Source organism: Cryptotermes secundus, unplaced genomic scaffold (assembly GCF_002891405.2).
Source record: "Cryptotermes secundus unplaced genomic scaffold, Csec_1.0 scaffold73, whole genome shotgun sequence".
Classification (NCBI taxonomy): domain Eukaryota; kingdom Metazoa; phylum Arthropoda; class Insecta; order Blattodea; family Kalotermitidae; genus Cryptotermes; species Cryptotermes secundus.
In genome coordinates this window covers 1,885,998-1,910,832 of record NW_019738871.1, presented here as the reverse complement: position 1 = coordinate 1,910,832, position 24,835 = coordinate 1,885,998, and the positions used below count along the sequence as shown (strand labels likewise).

Below are 24,835 nucleotides of genomic sequence, written 5' to 3'. Positions count from 1 at the left end.
GCTATTCATGTAATAGGCCCTAAAGGTCCATACAGTAGTGAGACGTCGAGGCTCTCACATTTTCTCTAGATAATCGGGTCACAGATGGTGGTGAGGTTGTCAGCCTTACGCGTTGGCCGCCCTTAACTCCCTAGAAAGATTCCTGGTACTCATTTCTGTTAAAGGCTGAGTCGACTCCACGGCCATAGTGAGGCTGGAAGAATTAGGTCAATTGAAAAATCCATCTAATCGGGACTCGAACCCGCTACCTTCCGGCTTGTAGCGTAGTGCCTCAACCAACTATGCTGCCCATTGCTGGATCAAGTGTATCGAAAAGCTGAGGGACAAAGAATGATGCGCTTGCGTTACGCACTCCTGTTGTGTTAATTTTAATAAATGCACCGTGAATACCCTTTGACTGATTTATTCCAGTCCATTGTGCATCTCTGATGGCGGTTAAGGCTCTTTGATTAAAGTTACGCCACTCAATGGTAACACAATTTTATTTCCAAAAACAGTTCATGAAACACGTCGTTCTATTCTTATCGTTACTCGTAATCTAAGATCTAGTGAACAAATTGATAGATGAATTTAATATCCTGACTCATAACAATAGAAATATGTACTTTATTAATTTTACCAGAAGTCATTACTAACCTATAGCCCACACCTGCTATCCACTACCATCAAGCTGAGCTATACGAAGTACATTAGAATAACGAAATTATCAGTTTTGATTATCATGTCTGAAGACAATAGCAATAACAATATTTAATTTAAATTAGGAAGCTCTATTATGCTGTGGAGTCTGAAGGCCAGTCTTAGAAGAAAACGAATTATGAAAGAAATTTACAAGTATGGGGTAAAACCCAACTAAAATAGCAGACCTTAGGCATGTTTTGAAGCAATGTGTGAATGCCTATTAGCATCTGCAGACCAAACTGTTATTCTTATCAATTGTACCCTCTCCACACATTGGGTACTATTTTTAACATAATGAATATAAAGTACTGAAGCGAATTTCAAATGTACAAAACACACGTGCGGCACAGTACACTTTACAATTCATGTCCAGAATTTAACAAAATGTGTCTTATATATTCTTTGCAGCTACAGCTATATACCGCAGGAACAAAGAAAAGAGCAGTAATACACACAGATATTTTCAAATTGTAGTGTAAACACAATTCCATGTTTTTGTTCTAATTTACACATCAACATTAAAAATAATGAAATGTTCTGGAAAAAATCTTCAGTTCCCTTGCTAAATTTTATACTCTATTTTCATCAATTGATTCAGTTATCATTTTTGTATGTATCTCAAGGATGTAGTATGTATGGACATGAACGAGCCAGAATTTGCTAATGGTTACATCCAATCATGGGCTCTGATGTTAGCAGTGTTGAACCTTAATTGATTCTACTACCTGAAAGAAAGATGGCTGAAACGACCAGTACAAGCAGATGGCAAGTTCACAGTCTCCGTAGCTGCCACATCAGGTTTCCAACAACATGCCACAATTTTCAACAGAATCGACCTGAACTTTCTCACAGTAAAGCAGTGTGTAAGTTCAGATCACGCTCATTTCCCTTGCCTACCCGGACCTCCCAGTGTCAGAGGACTGCCATCTCTCTCTCACAGTGTTCTGTGGATTTGATCAGAGGTCGGTTGCTGATTAAAGTAAAAGTAAATCTATCCCTGTACCAGGCCGTGAAGGCCCATACGGTTGTGAGACATTGAGGGTTCCACATTATCTAGACAATCGGCTCAAAGATGGCGGTAAGGTTGTCGGCCTTATGCGCCAGCCGCACTTTACTCCGCAGGAAAATTATTTAATTTATTCCTGGTACTCATTTCTGTTAGGGGCTGAGTCGACCCCAGGGCCTCATCGGGACTTGAACCCGCGACCTTCCGGCTTGTAGCATAGCCCCTCAACCAACTACTGCTACTAATGTCAGTTGGGACTGTGGTTCAAAAGCCATATAACAGTGACCCATACTTCATTTTCAGCAGTAGGATGCAGTATAGTGAAGTCATAATGAGTTGCTTCTGGCAGTGATGCTGGCAGCTCATTTGCTTTGGCAGTAAGGTTAAACAGCATCTTGTTTTCAGGAATTCATACTTACTCCAGAGTTACAGAAAAAGCATATGATGTCTGTGCAGTTATACTAAATCATATTTAACATGGTGTTCAGTTCTCAGTATCTCTACAGAATCTGTGTAGGTGTGTTCCTGCATTAAATGACTAGAAATGAAGTATACAGTATCAACAGCCTCATCAGGGACAATGTTGTTAGTCCCTGAATGCCAAGAGGGTCTGGAGCCAAACTGCAATTAATGCCTTCATGAACATATAATAAGTGGTTCAATGAATATTCAACTTGTTCCTATTTAGTATGGTACAAAAAGTTGGATCTTTAATTTGTTTATATTTTTGTTGTTCAAAATTTGCAGAACAGTTGCTTAGGTCACAAGATGTTCATGGAGGGCCTAGCCTCAGTGCGTTGTTCCATGTGCATTTCTTCCACCTGCTTACTGTGCTCAATAAATGTCAAACCTAGCCATTACAAGTATGATCCACTGTCACACGGACCAGGTCCTGGACCATCATAGAATTCTGTATGTATACATGACCTCCCTTTCGCTGCAAGTAATGAACAGTCTGGCTACACCCCAAGGAAAGCACGTAATAACATTTTAGGTTTCTTGCGTCCTTTATTTGTGTGACTAAACAAGTTGTGTATGCACACGCATTCTGCTGCTTTGAATGATAAGCCTGCAATATCAGTACACCTGCTTCACGCTGATTTCTTGCTCGGCTTACTCCTCGGCCCTGAACATGGAGGCGAAAAATTCCTCCAAAGCGGAACACTGTGTAAGATTTGAGGCTTTTACGGCGGTGACTATGAAGAAAGCAGTCTTCTGGGATTTGGCACCGTGTATATGTGGTGTTAACCGACGTTTCGGAGGAACGTATCGCCTCCATCTTCAGGGTAGAAGAAAAAATATAACCGTTTCTCATGGTCTCTTCGCTTGCAGATTTCTTATATTTTTTCTTCATACATACATACATACATAGCATTCCATAGATCCATGAGTTAGTCAGATGACCTACCGGATGTGGAATTTGTCAAAAATCATACAATACATATATACATGCACAATTCAATTTCACATAAATAGTAAGGATTTCACAAAAGTAGTAAAATATCCATCATAAATCCATACATTAACATATACTAGATTTTTTTTTCCTGTGTTCCAAACAAGAGAAAACATTACATACACTTTATGTTGTTTGGAAGCATAAATTCCTCAACAGAGTAAAAGGAGTGTGTAATTAAGTATCTCTTTAGTGCTACTTTAAATTGTCCCTGTTTATCTATAAGAGTTGTGATATTTGGTGGTAGATTGTTGAAGATTTTAATGCCAGTATAATATGCACTCTTCTGCCCTGAAGATGGAGGCGATACGTTCCTCTGAAACGTCGGTTAACACCACATATACACGGTGACAAATCCCAGAAGACTGCTTTCTCCTCCAAAGCGCTGGTTAACTTTCAACAGACTGCACAGCATTAAATCCCATAAAATAGAACTGTAAGAACCTCAAATCCTAAGAAATCAAAAGTGTTCCCACGTACCTGTTATACAGTTTCAGCAGTGTAATAAGAATATGGGTGTTTGTTCCATGACTGAAAAACGGCGAAACATGTACAGATGTTATCATAAAAATATGAATAGTTTTTGTTTTGTGAGGTAGTTATTGCGAGACTTATCAAAATTGTATTAACATACAGGTTATGTTCTACTGAATCCGATTCAAAATTTGTAACCAGCCGCCAATCCAGTTACTGCCGAGAGTATCCACGAGAGGTAAAACGGCTAGAGCGTGATGCTGAACATCCAAAGCCGAAATTTGGAATGTTCGCACATTGATATATTTACTTTAAAGGACGTTACCAACATGTTCACAAAAGTAATTATGCCTTAATTTGTAATTTGTGAATGAGCAGATACGAGCTAATGATATTAGTTAATAATCTTACCTACTAAGGTGATCCGTAAACGACAGTATACCTAACAGCACAGTTGCTGACTAGTTTAAAATTAAAATTACAACAAACCGTTAAACACCACTCGTCAATTTCATTTAATATACTTGATTCATATTTTAAACTTTGGAAATAATCAGAAATACTTCACCTTCTTCTAAACTAAAATCCCACCTGAACCCCAACGACCCCAACTGCCACCAACTGCCGCCAACGAATCCGAACCAACCCAGTGTATGATAATTAGTTACAATTTCTTACACAGATGGCAGCAAGAAGTGCACCACAAAGACCGCGAAAATATTTGAAACGTGCACTGTACAATGAAGCCTCATCGGGCGTAGAGATTTGTCAATGTGGAGTTTATGCCCCGCGTTTCAGAGAAACTTTCTATGTTTCCATCAGTCAGGGGCTGACAGGGGATTCTCTCTAGGACGTTCGAGGTACTAAGGGATGAATACAATAAAACACATGACAGAACATAAAAGAAACTTCATGAGGAAGAACCAACAACAAGCAGTAAGAATCCAGATGACCATTCAACTGTATCCCATACAGCTCAAGTCAGGACAGGGCGTCACTGATGATCTAAGTCTGCCCACAACAGCTTTGTTTATAAATACTGTGTGTGAACACAACATGCATCACATAAACAACTGATGAGAGAGACAAAGTCTGTCACTCAAATGTTGGACACAACTTCCATATTGCTATGGTTGATTGCCCAAAAAGACTTCATTGTATAATGTCACCGTGAAAGTATTAAATCATATATAGTTATCGTTGTAGTTATAGTGATGTGCAATATCATAGTTATTCATTGTTCTGTGGTACTTATGATCTATAAAGATCTATGAGACACCAGGGCATTATGTCCCCAAGGATAGTGTCAGAGTCCTATGGTTTGATATGACATACTGATACACTTTTAAAACAATTTAGTTTGCTTATTTTCACTTGATTATGAAGTATGGAGTAATTTCTGAAGATAGTTCACTCAATTGTAAAATAAATTTTTCTTTTTAAAAGACAACCATTAGAATTATGGTTGGTACCAAATCTAACATTTCATATCAAATTACATTCAAGTGACTAGAAATTGCTTCTTCCGTGTAAATATATATATATTTTCCTCAGTGAAGTTTATTGCGAATAAACAGGAGCATTTCCAAATAAATTCACTGATACATACTGCTAATACAAGAAGGGGCATCATCTTGATAGGTCAATTGCCAACCTGATTTCCTTCCAGAAAATTGCATTTCACGCTGATTTCAAGTCTTTTACTAATTTATCTTACACCTAGTATTGTCAGCACTATGAATAAAAAACAAAATTAAAATTTCCTTAAAAATATTTAAATACAAACTCCTGTTATACTGTCTAATATTTCGTATACATAAAAGATTCATAATCTATGATAGGGCTATTTCAGTCACATTTCCACAATCATTACAATGCTGCATCTTTATATATTTACATATTTTCCATCCACCAACATACTTTACAGACTAGATTATTTTGATCATTATTTCAAGATTTACTTTTATTATTCTCTCAGCTTTATTTAGACAAATTTTGTTTCTTGTGTCCTGAACTTACATGCCTAGTATAGGTGCTAGTACTTGTATTCAAATGTCCAAGGACCATAGGACACAAGTGTATTCAGTGCTGAGATGGGGGGAAAAAGAATTGAAGTAAGTATATTTGGGCTAGGTCCACTTGGTATGAGTATATTCAGGATTGGTCCTAAAACAGGGGAAAAGTATAAGTGTGTGTTCAGAGTCTAGTGTGTTAAAAGCAAGGAGATTTTATATACTTGTTTATGTAAATGCCTCCCCTTCTCTTGTCAACAGCTGTCACAATATGACATTAAATTACAAAAGTTAGGTTCCATAAGAACAATGCAATATTTTAATAAGTCATTCTGTTTATTTAATTTCTTTTTGTAAGATGCATATACATTATGAATTGTTGTGCAGTGAACATAAAAGAATTTAGTACAGTTTCTTGAACTCAGAGAGTATTGCGCTGTATTGCACTGTTTTGACTGGCAGATACTTGGGAAGGGGCCATCTCCAGTTGCCAAAAGTCCTCAGATTAATTTAATAAGTTCCATCAATATAAATAAAATTCCAAACAATAACTTCAAATTCTTATCAAAACTATCTACAGTGTACAATAAATAACATTTATCCTTATAGTGCCTCTGTACTGGTAAATATTTTCTTTTCATAATTTATCTTTTTCTATACTCAAAATGGTTGATTCTCAAGTTATTTAATTGTGCTGCTTTACCTGTGAGATATGATAGGTAGATGGTTCTCAATGGTGAATATTTAAGAATTTGGAAGGAGACAGTGATGACTTATTTTATGCTACTTGAGATGCAGTGGAATATCATGTAAGCCTTGTCACAATAGCCATTAACCTAGGCAGGATCTGAACTAGTTATTTTTTTAGTACAGGGCAAGTGCTTTATCACTAGACTATCCTATTGGTGAACTAGTTTTTTTTAGTACAGGGCAAGTGCTTTATCACTAGACTATCCTATTGGTGAACTAGTTTTTTTTTAATACAGGGCAAGTGCTTTATCACTAGACTATCCTATTGGTGAACATTTTTTTTTAGTACAGAGAAAGTGCTTTATCACTAGACTATCCTACTTGGTGTTCCTACAAAATATAAAGAAAAAATTAATTTTACTTTTCCTGAGTTGTATTGATGGTGGTTTGAAGCAGAAGATAAAAGGAATCAAGATGGTGGACATTATAAAACATGTCAGATGTGAAGATCACCCTCTCTTGGGATGTGTTACCATGCAGTGTGACAGAGCACTACCAACATTTGGGAAGAACCTACTACCTCCATCTTCAGACTACCCTAATCTTCATTGTCACAACTGTGCAAACTCCAAATGTCACTTATGTAACAACTGCTGCACATATATCACCAGAAAAAAAAATATATATGAAACTCAGCTCTTGTACTTGCATGTGGCTGTATCCCATCAATGCAGTCAGTTCCATAAGTGGTAGAATAACCTTACTTCAGCTAAGCAAATAGTTTATATTAGAATACACATGAGAACATCAGCTACTTGTTTGGTTTTCACATGGAAATGGGCGCTTGCCACTCTCACAGTGGAAGGTAAGATTTGCATATGCACTAACATCTGACTGCTGAATGTCAGCCAGCTCTGGCTCAGTCTTCACAGCTTCACTTCTAGTTCCTGCAGAGTTTTCAAAGTTCTCATATTCACTATAAGGTTTATCACTTTTCTCATATGCATTATAAGGTTTTTCACTGTTCTCACAGACCACAAAGGAAGGCACTTCCAATGTCATTAACGGTGCTGGTCCCCAGACCTTACTTGGTTGCAGTAGTTCCCATCCAACCTGTGGGTATAATAAAACACATGCTTGGGAAGTAAAAGAACATTTCTTTTGTAGTTCATAAAATTGTAGCCTGCTATCTCCTACTTGAGCTCATCTTCCTCAAAGTTCTTCATAAATATGGATTCCATGTGTTCAAACTAATGTTGATTTGAAAATCTAATTTCAAGGAGCATTAACAACTTTAGAGATTAACAGAAACTCATACACTGAGAGGGAGGCTTTGTATCACAGTAACCTGTTAATATGTGTGCTTCTGTGTATGTGTATAACATTTAGTTACTAATTATATCTTCTTACCTCCTTGGCTCTGAATAGCCGGTATAAGGCAAATGTTGGCAGAGGCAAAATAGATACAGCGCCAATAAGCCAACCAAGGCCATCAACCCATTCTGGGAATATGTATTCATCATAAGAAGCAGGTGTGAAGTTGTTGAGAGTCAATATCAAGACACCCTATAAGGAGAGAAAGACAGACTTAATTCCAGCAGTAAATAGACATAAGAAAGACGAAACAATTATAAAATTAGGCACTTCTGTTGTTTTTCCTTCAAATATATACTAAACTCACAGAGATATAAAATCAATGAGGCTCACATGGGCAAGCTGTATAGCAGTCATGGAGAAAACAGACACCTGCAGAATTGGGGTTAAAGAATCTCATGAAGAATTGACAGAACTAGCAAACCAACAAATCAAGCCGGCAACTCATGGTACAGAGTCTTTCTTAACAGTCAATACTTATTCTGCTCCATTTACAAAATGTGAAGTTTCTACACCATTATGAAGAAAGGAAGCCACTGAAATCTATTCATCTCACTTCCTGATAATTCCATGGACAATCTGAAGGTTTGCCACTACCACCCACAACAATGCCATTTCATCCTGTCCTGGGCCAAATTAATCAAGTGCACATCTCCAAGACCTACATTAATATTATCCTCATATGCACTAGTAACAGACAATTGAAGTGATTATGATCACTGACTCCCTCATGGAGCTGAGCCCTTCTTGAGAACCTGCCAATTGTGCAGCTACTCAAGAAATTCCCAGAATTTTATGGAACCTGAAGGTTCATTACAACGTTCACAAGAGTCCTCCACTGGTCACTATCCTCAGCCAGATCAATCCAATCCATACCATCCAATCCTATATCTCTAAGATCCATTTTAATATTGTCCACCCACCTATGTTTTGGTCTTCCTAGTGGTGTCTTTCCTTTTGGCTTTCGCACTAATATCCTATATGCAATCCTCTTCACCCCCATTCATGCTACATGCCCTGTCCATCTCATCCACATTGACTTGATCATTCTAATTGTAATTGGTGAACAGTAGAAGCTATGAAACTCTTCATTATGTAGTTTTCTCCAACTTCCTGTCACCTCATCCTTTTCGGTTCAGATATTGTTCTCAGAACCCTGTTCTCAAACACTCTCAGTCTAGGTTACTCCTTTAATGTCAAAGGCCAAGTTTCACACCCATACAGAATCACAGTTTTTATGCCCTAATTTTTATGTTCTTAGACAATATATGAGTAGACAAAATGTTCTGGGCTGAATGGTAGTAAGCATTACCTGAATTCAATCTCCTCTTAATTTCCTCCTGAATCATGTTTTGGGTTGTTATAATCGTTCCCAAATATCTGAACTGTGCCACATTTTCAAAACATCTGTTACCTATCTTTATGTTATGATTTTGCCCTGCATTCTGGCGATGAGACAGCAACATATGAAGTGATTATGATAAAACACTAAATCTTCTGCTAAGATTTCATACTTTAAAGAGACCACACATACTTAATTTTAAATTTTTCTATACATGTGCATGTCTTACAGTTAACTGATTGTTCAACTATTTTATAATGCTGTATCAGGTGCCGATGTTTTGAGCAGTGACATTGATGGTTACACAGAAAGATGAAACAAGATGAATGATAAACAGGTTCTGGGAAATATATCTCCACGTTTGTTTGCTCTTTATATTTTCATAATCAAAGAAATGAAACAATAATGGTGTAGAGTTGGAGGGTCTTTCCAGAGCTGTAATTCCCCCTCTGAACATATGAAAGTGGGGAACAGTTTTTGTTCTTCAATTATGAGGCAAAAGATTCATATTCTCCACAAGCAGAATGTACAGCCATATCTTTTCTGTTTCCAGAATAGAAAAGCACTTTGAACGGTGCCTGATGTACAATTGAACAATAAAATGCAGTTTATTAATTGTTTGTACATTTATTTGGATCAATAAATGCGATTTCTGTTGATAGAAGCGTATATATTTCATAATGATGTGGAAATAAACAAGTTAACATTTTGAGAGGAGCAGCAAATATGAAATGTAATGTATGCACATGTATTGGCTTACTTAGCTCAGAGAAAACACTGAAAGAGGTAAGTAACAATTTTGTAATCACTGTCACCAGTTGAATAATGTAAAAATAGAAGAAAAAACTTACAAGGAGGAAGACTGGGGCTAACACTGCCCAGGAAATGCTCCAATAGCCTCTTGTGAACTTGGACAGATGTATGTTCATTTCACCTACATTATCAAGGAAATGACTGTAACCTGCAATCAAATGTCACAAAGAAAATCAATGACACTGAAAATCTGTTTTATATTCAAGTTATGTCCATTGCAAATTAAACTGTCCAAACAATGTACTGATATGAGAGCAATATCCAAAATCATGCAGTTTTGCTGCAAGAATTTGTGTAAATAAACCCCTTAGGTTACTTAGATCAGTTCCAGAAATGTTGATGTTCTGAAATGGCTATTAGTCATATATTTATCTTCCAGATTTAAGATCAAGACTTTCAAACATCGTTTCCTTAAAAAAAACTTGGTCTACACAAAATTCAGTAAAACTACACGAGGTATACTTGTGTATCAGTAACACTTTACACTTACCATAAACCCAAGCAACAAGGGCCACTTCAGCGAACCCAATGATGAGGATGGCCCAGGATGCAGTGTTCCAGTCCATGACTGTGAAGAGGTACACACCCCCACTGCAGCACATGGGAAGAGCAAATACAAAGCAAGCTGCACATGTGCTTGCTGCCACCCACTGTTTGTGACTGCACAGTGATGGCCACTGGTCAATGATTGCTGTATTGATTGCTTCAACTCCTGCAAACTGGTGAATCAAGTGATATTAGTTACGAATCTGCTACTCTGAAAGGTACTACTGCCTTGTCATGCCATATCTCTGTTCAGTCCTTATCACCATGACCAATCTGTAGTAGTAATATCCCCTTTCCATTATGATTTCTTACAAATATTCTGTATACACTTTTGTTCTGGCCTAACTTTGCTTTATTATTTATGTAGTTAATAATTCAGAAAGTGTCACTGGTTCACCATCTTACATGCAATGTGTCCTAACACTTATTTAAAATTTTCTTACATACATAGAATGCATCTTTTCAACAATATTTAAAAATTTCTGTACATTGTACTACTTGTTTTAATGGACATTGGTCATCATCAGGTGTTTCAAATTGTTGGTGAAAACTGCTGTGCCTCCATTTTGTGATTCTAATAGTTGATGAGTAGTCTCATCTACAAGTTTGTGTATTCCATGGTGCTGGGTGGCTCTTCCTGTCACGTTGCATGTCTAGACTACTAGCCACCAAGCACAATGGAATATAGAAGTGGTTGAAACATGTACTACAGTGCACAGAAACTTTTAAATAAAGTTTAAAAAGACACATTGTGTGATGTAAGAAACTTTTAAATCGGTTTTAGAAGGATTCATTTCGTGTAAGATGATGAATCAGTGACATTTGTTGAATAGTCTTCATATACAATGAAATCTGTTAGACTGTAAGTGTAAGGACTATCACTGTTATATTTAAGCATATTAAGGCTTTATTACATACATGATTTCTTTATTGATTAGACAAATTTAAGTGCTATTGTACCTGGCTCCCAGTGCCAAGAGTGAACAGCATGATAAAGAACAGAACAGCCCAAAGCTGGGGCAGAGGCATACGCAACACAGCTTCTGGATAGGTGATGAAAGCAAGGCCAGGCCCAGATGAGACAACATCCTTCACAGACACACCACTTTCCTTGGCAAGGAAGCCCAGAATAGCAAACACCACAAAACCAGCAAGTGTGGCTGTCAGCAAGTTTGTTATTGCCACTACAAATGCATCCCTACAACCACACAAGGATCACAAATTATAATATGGGAAACAATATATTCTTTTCTGTGAGTACACATACACATTTGAAACTACAATTTGTGGGATATTGGTGCAAGATTATGAGAATGTTTAATTTTAATTCTATTAAACAGAGTGAATAATATATCTAAGCTCCTTGTTGTCATCATTTCACATCACTTAGTGCATTTATCATCTGAAAGTAAAACTTGGTTTAGAGATATACAGTATTTAAGAAAAAAAAAGACAGTACCTAATCTTCCTTGTCCTTGTCCTTTCATTCTTCCAGCAGGTTGTAATTTAGTGACGCACTATTCATATTATGTCAAGAATTTGCATTTACAGATATTGCACATGCACTGTTAAGTAGCATTTTATCGACAGAGGAGGGCTCTTGGTAGCATGGTAATGAACCTTCAGGTTCCATAAAATGCTGGGAAATTCTTGAGTAGCTGCAGACTTGGCGGCTCCTCCAGAAGGGCTCAGCTCCATGAGTAAGTAAGTAAGTAAGTAAGTAATAATTAACAGAGGAAATCTTCAAAAAGTAGTACAGTCTGTGTCAAAAGTTGCTTACCGGTGACAATTGTTGTTGAATCGACTGTAGCTGGAAAGAGTAACCAGTGAGCCACATCCTATGCCAAGAGCATAGAATGTTTGTGAAGCTGCATCACCCCATACCTGTGCATTGGTCAGTGACTCCCATGAGGGAGTGATGTAAAATATGATGCCTTCATAGGCCCCATCTAATGTTACTCCTGAAAGTAAGAGAGCTCAGTGCAACCAAATAAAGAATCAGTTTATCATGCAGACTGTGTTTCAGCAAAGTACAGAAGAGTTCCATGAAAGTCTCTACCTCATATTATATTGAACATTTAACATGATATTCATATCTCATCAAGCATGAGAAAGTGTGTTTCTGGATGGCAGTTGCAAGATAAGAATTAATTTCTAAGTAGTTTGAAAATTTCGGTTTTTATAAGGAGCAATTTCTGTTACAAAACACCAATCAAGATCTGTGCTTTGGACTCAGTGATGAAATATAGTTCACATCTGACTGACACAGTAGACAACACATAAGAGCAACCACATATTTCTACAGTTCAGTTTAACAACAATGACAATGTCTTTGATGACAACAATAAAAATAATAATAAAAATAACCATAGCAACAACAATATAATTTTAAGGATCAGTGATACTTCTTTCACACAAACAGAGACAGACAGAAACTAACCTCTGATGAGCAGAGCCAGCAGTACACAATAAGGGAAGATAGCAGTGAAGTATGTGACTTTCCCAGAGGACTGGACACCTTTCATGAGACACAGATACAAGATAATCCATGACATCAGCAGACACAGGACCATCTCCCAGCGGAGTATGCCCCACGATTCCCAGGTTGCTCCATTGATACCCAGTGCATAGTCTCTGCAAAACAACAAAGAATCAAGTCTCTGAGTATCAAGATATTTCATATAATTCATTTTACTGGACACATATGTGTATCTATATGAAAAATTATAGGTCACAGAACTGTCTCATGTCAAGAATTTAAAAACAGAAATTTTTAATCAAATCAAATTCATAGTGGAACTGACTTCTTGGTGTGTGACTTGAAAGTTCAGAGGCACACAGCTGATAAATATTTCTCTACTTTCACCGAACACGAAATTTCATCACAGCATTCATAAAGACCTACCACTGGACCCTGTCCTGGTCCAACTGAATCTCTTTCATCCTTAACAAATAAGTTTCATGTGATTCATTTCAATATTTCCCTTACATTTATGCATAATCAGCCTAACTAGTTTCATGGGTGCCCCAAACTCTATCAGAAAATTGTACAATCCTTCCCTTCTAACTGAATCATAGGCTTTCTTGAAGTAATGTAGCTCCTCAGTATATAATTTTCTCCATTTCCTAACTATTATATCCCTCCTGCCCCAGAATGTTTTAATCCCAATATCATTCACAAATACTCTTTATTTCCATTATACCCCCAAGTAAAGTCTCTTCATATTAATTGACTGATACATTTTTTGGGTTTAACTTATGACACATACTGCATTCCAGATGTTGTGGGGCTAACAAAGAAATAATAATATAAGAATTATATAATTTAATAGTTAATTTCTGTACATAACTGCCACTAGTAGCTGAAAAATTTTGAAAGGTCCTTAAAGTCTAGCATCATCATCATGTTTCTAATTGTTAATATGTACAAAAAATATGTCATAAGAGAATTTGTAGGTATAATTATAATCAATGGCCATAAAGAATATGATAGAGGGGCGGATAGAAGTGACCAGAAAACGAGGAAGAAGACGTAAGAAGATGCTGGATGACCTTGGGGACAGAAGAGGATATTTTCATTTGAAGGAGAAAGCTCTAGATCGCATTAAGTGGAGGAACTGTTTTGGAAGAGACTGTGGACCTGTCATCTTGACAGATTACTGATGAATGAATGAAAGCATATCATGTTTCTTGCGCACCTCTTTATTAGTTGCCATGCCAAATGCTAAAGAGCCCAGTCACAATATTGTTCTTTTTAATTCTATGAAGGAGTGTTTTAAAAACAATTTACTAAACCTACTACAAAAAATTTCATGATCTTACACTATTATGTTAGTGTTCTTACCGATGTTGCTAGTGTCACCCAACCTCATAAATTTACATGGTTACCATGCTGGTATTCTTGATGTTAGGAAAACAGAGGTTATGTTAAATGAGTCCTTTGTCACAATGGCATGGTACATGAGAACAGAGTGCAGAGGGATATATTTACAAATAAGAGAGAGGGAGTAATAGGAGTATGGAGAAAATTATTTACTGAAGAGAATCATAATTTGTGCTATTATTGGGATGATCAGGTCAGGGAGGATGGGATGGATGGAATGTGGGGAGATGAGAGAGGAATATAACATTTAATCCAAGAAATGAAAGGGATGATACCAGTTAGGAAACCTAGGTGTACCCAGAAATATGGTGGGCCGGATTCAATTGGTTCAAGACAGGACCCAGTGACAGGCTCTTGTGAACAAAACAATGAATTGTTGGTTTTACAAAAGGTAAGGAAATTTAGTATCAGTTCATCAACTATCAGTTCCCCAAGAAAGATACTGCTCCAATGTGTCAGATAGGAAATTAAAACAAATTAATGGTGGGGGATGGGGGCTACAAATAAATTCTAACAAATTAAACAACTTACCTATAGTACTCTTCAGAAGACAACACTCTCTGAACGATAGCATTAAGATGGTTATAAGTGCCATTGAAACAGTGTGTGCGGTTATGCATAGTTTGGTTATACTCTGCACAAATTTCTCCTACTGGACGGCAAGTACGTTGTATAAATGTGAGTGGCCATGACTCATTCTCTGACTTACTCAAACATTCTGCATTGGCTGCTTCAGAGTAACAATCTGCATTCAGACACAGAACATATTTTACATGAACATTTATTTTTATTTTTATTCTTCAGCCATCAAAATGCTTATATTTTCAGTTGTGAGTGTGGACAGTGAGAAAATCAAGGAGGGTTTAGTTGGACTCAAGGCTGGTGAAAGTCCTGGAGATGAGAAATTTCACACCTCACCCCCTCTGAGTCAAAAGCAAATCAACTTTGTAAAAACTTTGCCACAATTAAGAATATAAAATTTTCAGATACTCTCATGAGAACTATCATTGGTTTTATATTTCATAATAAAGTTCTATTTACACTGCTGCGTAACATGTTTAGGCCACTGCCAATATAATGGTCATGATATGTACAAAAGGCCAGTATAAATTAATCTTCATTTGACAAAAGCTAAAAAGATTATGAAAGGTAAAGTTGCCCCTGTGCATAACTAATTAAGAACTATGCCATGAAGATGTATGGGAGAGCGGATATATAGATCCATGTAAAATAATGAAAGGGACCTGTAAAATGTGCCACCTCAAAAATTGTGCAATCTTAGAGAATAGCTTTGTTTGCTTATGGTGTAGTGCCAGCACTGACTGGAATCAAAGAAGCACTCTGCTGTATGTTTCAGTTGACAAATTCGCCCTTTGAAGGGATCATATTATACTTTATTATAATTGTTTTGTTACTGCACATTTTATTTCTCTTGGTAATGTCATATATGAGTGACTATAGCTGGGCTCTTTCTGATGCTCATCAACTAAAGATATATATCACCTGACAGTGGTCTTCTCATGCAATTCCTTCTACCTTTCCTTGAATTAGATAATCATAGAGGTGGAAATATGGCCAACAAATTGCTGGATTATCTGAGTAATGACTGGAAAATTGACTTCAATAAATACTGAGGTCTGATAATAATGTAGCTGACATGGTGTATAGATATAATGGCACACAGCAGAAACTTCTAGAGAAAAATAATTACGATATATATGTGTACATGTCTTCTGTCCACCNTGGGCTCTTTCTGATGCTCATCAACTAAAGATATATATCACCTGACAGTGGTCTTCTCATGTGAAGTGTGAAGTGAATGTGCATTTTATTCCTAATCTCTATAGTGAATGCTGATCAGTACTCAAATTATTCTTTGATCATGAATCCATAGTACCAAAATAGCTCTCTAACATCAGATGTGAAGCACATGCAAAAGCTATTTTAGCCATAGCTAAGAGTTCTAATTCAATTACTAAGGCCCTTACACATATTCACACCAGTAGAGTGAAAAAGATGACACTGGAAGAAAAGCTTGCATTTTCCTTAAAAAACAGAAGAGTTCAGAATTTGTATTCATGTTAGATCCTTTGAATCACTGGTTACACCTGCTCCACAATGGTAGCAGAGTCCTACAGGACCCACAAATTGCCCTTAGCAAACCTTAATTAGCTCAGTCACTTGGTGGAAGAAACTCAAGAAAGGACTGGCAAAACAGAACTCAAAGCCTCATGCAGATCACATGCATATAAATAACAGAAAAAGAGTACAAATATACAAGTCAATGATGATGATGCACTGAAATCTGATGAAAGACTTTTCCCATGAGGCAAATTCTGGGTAAACTATTTTATTCAAATAATGAATGCCCTTGGAATCAACTTAAAAAAGAGCAATCATATATGATAATTCTACAAAAAGATTTGCGTTTTTGGTAGAAGGCTCAGAGGAATAGTTGTGTGAAGGTGCAAACATTCAGATGAAAGACTATCCTGGCGATGTTGCTATCAATATCTGGGAAATAAAACACTTCCATGCTTTTGCCTCAAGCAAAATTATTCCCATAAAGCGCATGTATGGTACCAGAACACGTCATCTTCCAAGATAAGAGTCAGTTTGCTTTGCCTAAGGTAGAAGTACTACTGGGGTTACTTTAAAGTCTAATGGTAACAGACTGTTGAAGGAAGAGTAATTTATTTGGCTGAAAAGGATTAAGAACAAACTGCAAACATCAATGAAGCACTACATGCAAAGGAAATTATAAGCTCTTTTGATCATCATTTGATGACACCATCAGTAAGTTTACTCTTTTAAAACCACGGAAGAAAATGTTTCTTATTTTTACGTTATGTGCACAGTATAAATGTAAATTACACTGCTGTAACCAATTACTAAGTGCTGGTCTGTGGGATGTTCTCGTGCCCCTTTATGTTAAAATTTTCCCATTTCATGTATATTGAGCAAGAAATAAAAAGGTATACAATAATGCATATAGGATTAATGCAATTTTTTTTTGTTTGCCATACTAGTCTGCATTTGTCTTTACAAACTGCATTTCTACTGCCATTAATGAGGTTTTGGTCTGAGAGATTGCTCTTATGTTTCTATAAAATATAAGTTCTCAATTTTATGTATGCTAATGAAGAAATATTAAGGTATCTGATAATGCAAATACGGTGTTTTTGCAGGATATATATTTTCTATAATTTTTGCCCATGTATATATGAAGATGTAATGGTTTATCATTTATTTCTTCATTACCTTTCTGCTTTAATGTAATACACTTCCTTCCATTTATTTTTTGTAACATGGGATCTTTGAATCTTGATATAGCTTAGAGGCTTATCATGTCTTCATTCGGCACTGACTACAGAAACTTATTTAGACTCACCGTCAGTATTGAAGTCATGTCCGCAAGAGCTCCAACCAAGTTGACTACTGAATGAAGCAAAGATGTAAAAGATAGTCCAGGCAATAATAACTTGATAATAGATGGTGATAAGTGCAATCACAATCAGAGTGCAATAGCCGAGCCCTGTGAACACAGCAGTTAGTGAGTTTTTACATCAATTTCTTCTTTTAAGTACTGACATTTGAAAGTACTGACAGAACATCCCAGCAGGTTATATAATATTATAGATGGTTAATTATTAGCAAAATCACTGGCTGTTCTCTTCCATTTTGCATAGTTTTCACCAGTCTCTTCACATTTTCAGTTTAAATTCGACCTTTCTCTAAATTGGTCACACTGAGCTATACCATGCATAAAAACTTATGTGTAGCATATTTCCTTTTATTGGTAAATATTTAGCACATATAGGAAAGTTTGACACATGTCGTTAATGAGACAAATTTTATTTCATATGTATATTTTATTTACGAAAAAAATTGTTTTTTTTTTTGCACAGTCGACGCAAAATAGCAAATAGAATTTTATAAACAAAATTTCCCTCTTTGAGTTTCTTTAAAGAAACTGTATCAGACATCTTACAGAAAGATATTTAAGATATTTAAGGAGTTTGAGAACAATATACTAAGGATAATATTTTGATCTAAGTCAAAGCAAGTAACAGGAGCATGGAGATTTCTGAATGATTTGTATTCTTCACAAGATATTATGCTAGTGTGACCAAATCAAGGAGGTTTACATGAGTGGAGGGTGTACATGCATGAGAAGTACAAAAGATGCATACAGCAATGTTAATTGAGAAATCTTAAACAAGGAAACCATTTCTAGACGTGGATGTACCTTTGAGGATAATATTAAACTGGATCTTCCGGAAGGAAGGAGTTAAGGCGTAGATTGTATTCATCTGGCCCAAGACGGGATTCAGGGCTGTTTTGAGCACAGTAATAAACCCTCAGTTTGTATAAATGACAAGGAATTCCTTGATTAATTGAGCTTTTCAAGGATGCAATTAGTCGCAACTGAAAAGGATATGTTGTGTGGATAAGAAATTAAGGGTGAATTTTGTGAGTGGCTAGGCAGTCATTGCCTAGTTCGAGGTACTGTAGAAATTTCGGCTAGAATAATAAATGTTGCTGCCGATATTAGGATAGATGATCCTCCAAATGTGACAGAGGAGTACAGCGCAATATTCGGCGTCTTGCACATTTTTCCGACCTCTGGGGGGGGGGCGAGGTGATGCAAACAGGTTCTCCAAGCAGTTGCCGAGGTCAGATTTGTGACGGGGGTCAATCTGCTGCAGAACGGGTTCCAAACGAGGACCGCCGTTATGTAGCCTATAGCATTCGACCACACGTCCACCAGAAGTTATGGCTGCTGTTGCTGTTTTCATTATAATTATTAGAATTACGAAGTTCCCGTTTTGCAAGTCCATTATATGGCTACGTGTGTGAAGAAGCATTTCCTCCCCCCCCCGCATCGGGCTATGTCAGGCTTGGTTTCCAGAGGTTTCATTATTGCAAAACGTAGTTATATCTGCTGTAATCTGTTGCATATTATCACAGTAACTGTAACCACAGACATTGTCATCTTGAGAATTGCCACCTTCTCAGTTCTTCTAGAGATACTGGAAGGGGGGGGGCAGAGACGGGAAGGGTTATATTATATATAAAGAGGATTCTCAAGTATTTGTTTTAATATCTGGAACAAATTATAAGGTTTATGTTCTTATCCATCAGGGAGTAACAAAGCAATAGAAGGACATAATGACGAAAAAACATTAAAAGTATATTTCCATTGCTTTCCTCGTTGGCTATTGTAACTGTAAAATAATACAATTCAATTAATAATAATTTATTAATTTAAAGCACACTACGTATAATTTATTTAATTTGTAGAATCTTGATTTAATTTATAATCATATTTCACAAGTTACGCCCATAAATAACACACTCAATAACACATTTTGGTAACAGCAATTGATGTTGTTCCTGTGACATGCGATTTGAACAAAAGTGCCACGCTACTGTTGAAATTGTTCCTATGATTTTCCATTTGAACAAGAATGCAGTGATGCCAATATATAAAATAAAACTATGAATGAGAAACAGCTGGGTAATTTTCTAAGACGTGTCCCTTTACACAAATTTGAAAAAAAAAAAGTTTTAAATTGTAAATTACGGATAAAATATAAATATTAAATAACTGGTCCAATTTTATGACCTGACCAAGAGTCCGCAGATGACTCGAAGACTTCGGGGCAGGGGTGACAGCTCCAGTCATCATTACCATAATCATTTCATTTAATTTGGCACGGCGACTCAATCAAAGAAATGTGGACATATCTTGTAAGATATGTAAAAGGAGAAACAGCATACACATATGCATTAATTAATATTAAGTTTCAAAGAATATAAGTTCTTACATTAGTAAACGTGCAGTTAGACCGCGCCATAGCTCAAGCCGTTAGTCACTGGCTTCCCACCGTGGCGGCACATGTTCGATCCCGGGTATGGTCAAGTGGGATTTGTGGTGGACAAAGTGGCGCTGGGGGTAGGTTTTCTCCGAGTATTTCTGTTTCCCCTGCCAATCTCCATTCCACCAAATTCTCCATCATCATCATCATCATCACCCGGGGCAGGTACAATAGGCCAATCAGCGCCCGCCGTGCTGAATGGACCCAACTGGACTCCACCCTCCACTATGTGAAACATGCAGTTACCAGAATATGCGCATTCTGCAGTTCCACCAAGGATGTCATGTATATCACAGATGACTTCGATAGGCTTCCAATTGCCTCCGTATCTATTAGTATCATGCAGTTCATTCCATATAAGTTATATATCTATCGTAAGTTCCTTGTATTTCAAGATCCCTTCAAGTCTTTATCGTGTTTTTGTCTGTTGGTATGGCAACGTCTGCGAGCAAACATTTCACTGTTCCTTTTCAGATTATGACGCCATAGTAGCTTCAATGTACACCATTATCGCCTGCAACTTAATTTGTTTGTTATCAGCATTGTTGTTGTTATCACCTTCGTATAAGATCCTCCTTTAGCTGAGGTAGTTAATGGAAGTTTCTAGGTACTGTACGGCTGGGGCGCCATTGTTATCAGTATGGGAATTTGTAACATTTCTTCCACTTTCATACTTAAACCGGAGACGAGGAGCAACTTGCCTTTCATAGCATGAACACTTGGATTTTTTCCCCAACAGCAATAAGACCACACCTTGAGGCTGATACCTGATGATGGCCGTAAATAACCGAAACATGTAGCAAAGAATAACATCTTGTTAAACTAACTGTTCTTATCGACATTCGAACCTATCAGTTATTTATTGGAATTGTGCAATTGTTGTGATCGACGTACAAATTTACATACTAGTTTACACGAACTATCTCTTCTGCGCCTTCATCGCATGGTGCTTCGCCACCGATAGTTCGTGTGGTTATATTCATTGCCATATGACTTGCTTTAATATAATAATAATTATCAGGACTTGATCCCGGCATGCAGAGGAATCTTACAGAGCAGCAAGCCAGCTACGCCTATTAATAGACTCGGCTGTTTAAGTTTTGGCTATGTAAGGGAAATAAGGTATGCAAGCCGGTCACGGTAGCCGAACGGTCTAAGGCATGCACTGTCTTCGCTCGCTCGGAAGCCGGGATCGTGGGTTCGAATCCCACTCAGGGCATGGATGTTTGTGTGCGTTTTTCTGTGTTTTTCTACAGGTAGAGGCCTTGCGACGAGCTGATCAACCGCCCAAGGAGTCCTACCGAATGTGTAAGATCTAGAAAAACCGAAGTGAACGGAGAAGTTCATGGAGGTAGGCCTAGGCCCACTGGGGCTGTAGTGCCAAGGAAAAAAAAAAAGGTGTGCAAGTTACTTGTGTATACATTTTGGGCGAAATAATCTGTTTACATGATTGGTTTATGTTACCGGAAGTAACTGCTCACCACACTTCTTTGAAATCTGTACCTTGAAGAATCCGGATATGGCTGTGAAGTGAATCTTTTGAAGAGAACTATCATGCTCCTTGCTTGTCTGGCTTACTCTGCGAAACCGGAAGATGAAGTACGTTTCTCCGAAACGTCGGTGAACAACTACCGGACTACAAGGTGTCACACCCCAGATGATAATATTCTTCACAGTGACCACTGTGAGAACTTCAGATCCGACATGAATACGTATTTTTAAGTTGGAGCAACACTAGCGCGCTTGCGCACTGGACCCCAATATAGCCCCTTAATATAATACAGTCTATATGTTTTTCTTGTCGACGTCATTTTTGTCTGTAGGGTAATGTCAGAGTCCGTATATTACAGTTTATTTTCATGGAGAACTGGTTTTCTAAATGTTCAATGAAGACTCCACTTCGTTCATAATTTGTAAGAAGTATATATAAACACAGACAAGGCTTAGGCGCTACAAATATAAATCTTACTTTACACTTAGTCGAAAACTGTAGCACAGGAAGTGTGAAATTCTGAAATTCACACATAAAAACTAATCACCAGCCACTACCATGAAAAACTCAAATTCTACTACAGTACGTGTATTGTAATAGTGGAGTCTCGCTTTTCTGCTGTTTAATGGCCAAAAAGAAGACTGCATTTAACCTTTTAACGACCGAGTTTCTTCTCAATAATATTTTATAATTTAGCTCGTATCTTACATGTAACATTACAACTCCGCTACAAAGCTCAGCCGGTTAAGACTCTTTAGGGAACAATTTCTTTTATGGTGAAAAGCATATGAAAGACACAAATGCACTCTGTGAGCAGAATTCAGAAGTTTAGTTGTTTAGAAGTTTAAGGTACATATACGTGTAGAATCACTGAACTTTAGGAGGTTAACAGCAACCTGCATGGTACATGTTTATATTTGTTACACAGACATCGTGAACTGGGTAAAATATAATAGTTTCCCTCCGCAACCTTTTCGGCTTGTCGAAATCCAAATAGCCGGTCACGGTAGCCGAGCGGTCTAAGGCTCGCTCGGAAGCCGGGATCGTGGGTTCGGATCAGTTTCCTGTGAGGTACGAAATGAATTATTATATATTATACTTATACACTGCCGGTCACAGTAGCCGAGCGGTCTAAGGTATGCACTGTCTTCGCTAGCTTGGAAGCCGGGATCGTGGGTTCGAATCCTACACAAGGCATGATGTTTGGTATGTGTATATGTTAATTCTGTATTTGTGTTGTCCTGTGTTTAGATAGAGACTTTGTGACGAGCTGGTCACTCGTCCAAGGAGTTCTACCATCTGTAAAATGATAAAATGAATAAAAAGAAACAACATCGACACCGTAAAAGTACAAGAAGAACGGATTAAGTAAGTAAGTAAAACCGAGTAACTGGTACTACATAATTAAATTACAATTTTCTTGCAATTACCATGGAAGATAGGTGCCATCCTCTGGAAGGCCTTATTGGGTCCCAGGCCCGAGTATTGTCCGATGACGAGTTCCAAGAAGAATATGGGAAGTCCCATGGCGAACAGCATGATGATATATGGCACCAAGAAAGCTCCTGTAACATATTCCATGTCACCTGCATGTTAGTTCTCCAGAACTTATAGGTTATGTTTAAGGAAGTTTTAAAAGACTCAGGAAGGACTGGAACCAAATGGAGGATCCCGCGGTTATGCTGATGCTGCTACAGTCAAACGGTAGGATAATTCGTAGAAGACGAACTGGAAATGTTATGAAAGGAAGCGGTACTTCCCCGCAGCTGTCTTGCGGGACTGCCCTCCAGGCAGGATAGTTCAGGTTCTGGCCCAAATTTGAAAAGAGCACCTCACGAATACAGGTCAGAAATGTTAAAGACGAACGTATAAACTCTTTTAGAAGCTACTAAGAAGGCTTCTTTAGAAGTAAATGAAGACAGTACTATAAAACTCCTTGGCTTTAGTACACAAACGAACTAAACCGACCGAGCGACCGCCGACTGTCGCCGAAGTTAGTGCCAACTTTAGTGGATAGAGGCCGTCGCGTGATCAGCGCAACGAACCTCCACGGCCGCTGATTTCGATACCATTAAGTAGTTCAAAAAAGAGCATAAAATTATAATATAAGGAAACTTATTAAACCCTTTGAAAGTATATAAGATGTAGAATGCCGTCTTCTGGGATGTGACGCCGTGCACATCCCGCGTGAACCGACGTTTCGGCAGCCTTCTGGTCAAGCTTGTTCCTCGCTCGCGGATTTTTCTACCCTGAAGAGGGAGGCGATACGTTCCTCCGAAACGTCAGTTCTCACAGGATCTACACGGCTTCACATCCCGGAAGACGGCATTTTTCATAGTCACCGCCATGAAAACCTTAAATGTTAAGTAGTATATAAGATATTTGCCTACTTGTGAACAACAGTGAAAACGCGAGACGTAAAGTGTGCCTGCGATTAAGCATCATACCATGAAGACTTCTGGTGTGGGAAAAGCGTCATGTAATCTTAACTTCGGCATTAAGTTGAGATGAATGGTCACTTTTACTCTTTGGTCGCTTTATCCAAGCGGGAAAAGCCACAAGACATTAAAATTATGTTTGTTATGACAATAATTTCTCGATAAAATACGATCCTTCTTACGAGGGAGAGTCAGTAAATAGGGCACAACCAAAAATAAAACAGCTGTAAGAAATGTAGTAGCTTTTCTATGTGTATCATTAGGTAGCAGCGCAGTCCATCTTCATACGGTCTAGGCAGCAGACGCGCATGCGCATGTCCAGAGGCTGGTTTCAGTAGTGAAAGCGGCGACCGTGCTTGAGGGGTATCCTACCTAAAAGCAGCGTTCTCTAATGCGTTTTTTGTGGGCAAAGGGACTCATTGCAAATATATTCATAAAGAAATATTTCCTGTTTACGGAGGGAAGTGTTTGTCGCGCAAATCTATTCACAACTGGGGCGAGAATGTCTCTCAAACACGTTCGAAAGTCGCAGATGATGCCCAACCAGATCGCCCTGATGAAGGTTATGATAAAAAAAACAGTGAAGCAGTTGGTGGAGTTGATTCGAGCTGACATGAGGATAACGATAGACAGGGTAGCAACTGCACTAAGGTGTTCCCATAGGCCGCGCCATAGCTCAAGCGGTTAGTCGCTGACTTTCCACCACGGCGGCCCGGGTTCGATCCCGGGGTCTAGCCAAGTGGGAA

The 24,835-nt window shown here is 37.8% G+C and overlaps 1 protein-coding gene across 3 annotated transcripts in view; it reads right to left on the bottom strand.

Annotated features, from left to right (window-relative positions):
• Nucleotides 1-24,835, bottom strand: part of LOC111871061 (medium-chain acyl-CoA ligase ACSF2, mitochondrial) — a 74,511-nt gene that overhangs the window by 44,828 nt on the left and 4,848 nt on the right. The window contains exons 2-12 of one of the 3 annotated variants that reach the window (XR_004513730.1): nucleotides 23,082-23,216; nucleotides 17,669-17,812; nucleotides 14,809-15,022; nucleotides 12,835-13,028; nucleotides 12,175-12,355; nucleotides 11,355-11,592; nucleotides 10,339-10,567; nucleotides 9,887-9,996; nucleotides 7,730-7,885; nucleotides 4,029-7,432; nucleotides 3,485-3,674 (exon numbers count right to left, since the gene is read on the bottom strand). The gene's annotated coding sequence lies outside the window, so the exon portion shown is untranslated. Of the gene's footprint in view, nucleotides 1-3,484; nucleotides 3,675-4,028; nucleotides 7,433-7,729; nucleotides 7,886-9,886; nucleotides 9,997-10,338; nucleotides 10,568-11,354; nucleotides 11,593-12,174; nucleotides 12,356-12,834; nucleotides 13,029-14,808; nucleotides 15,023-17,668; nucleotides 17,813-18,526; nucleotides 19,103-23,081; nucleotides 23,217-24,835 lie in introns of those variants that run through there. The other 2 variants (XR_004513729.1, XR_004513731.1) reach the window with 2 other exon arrangements.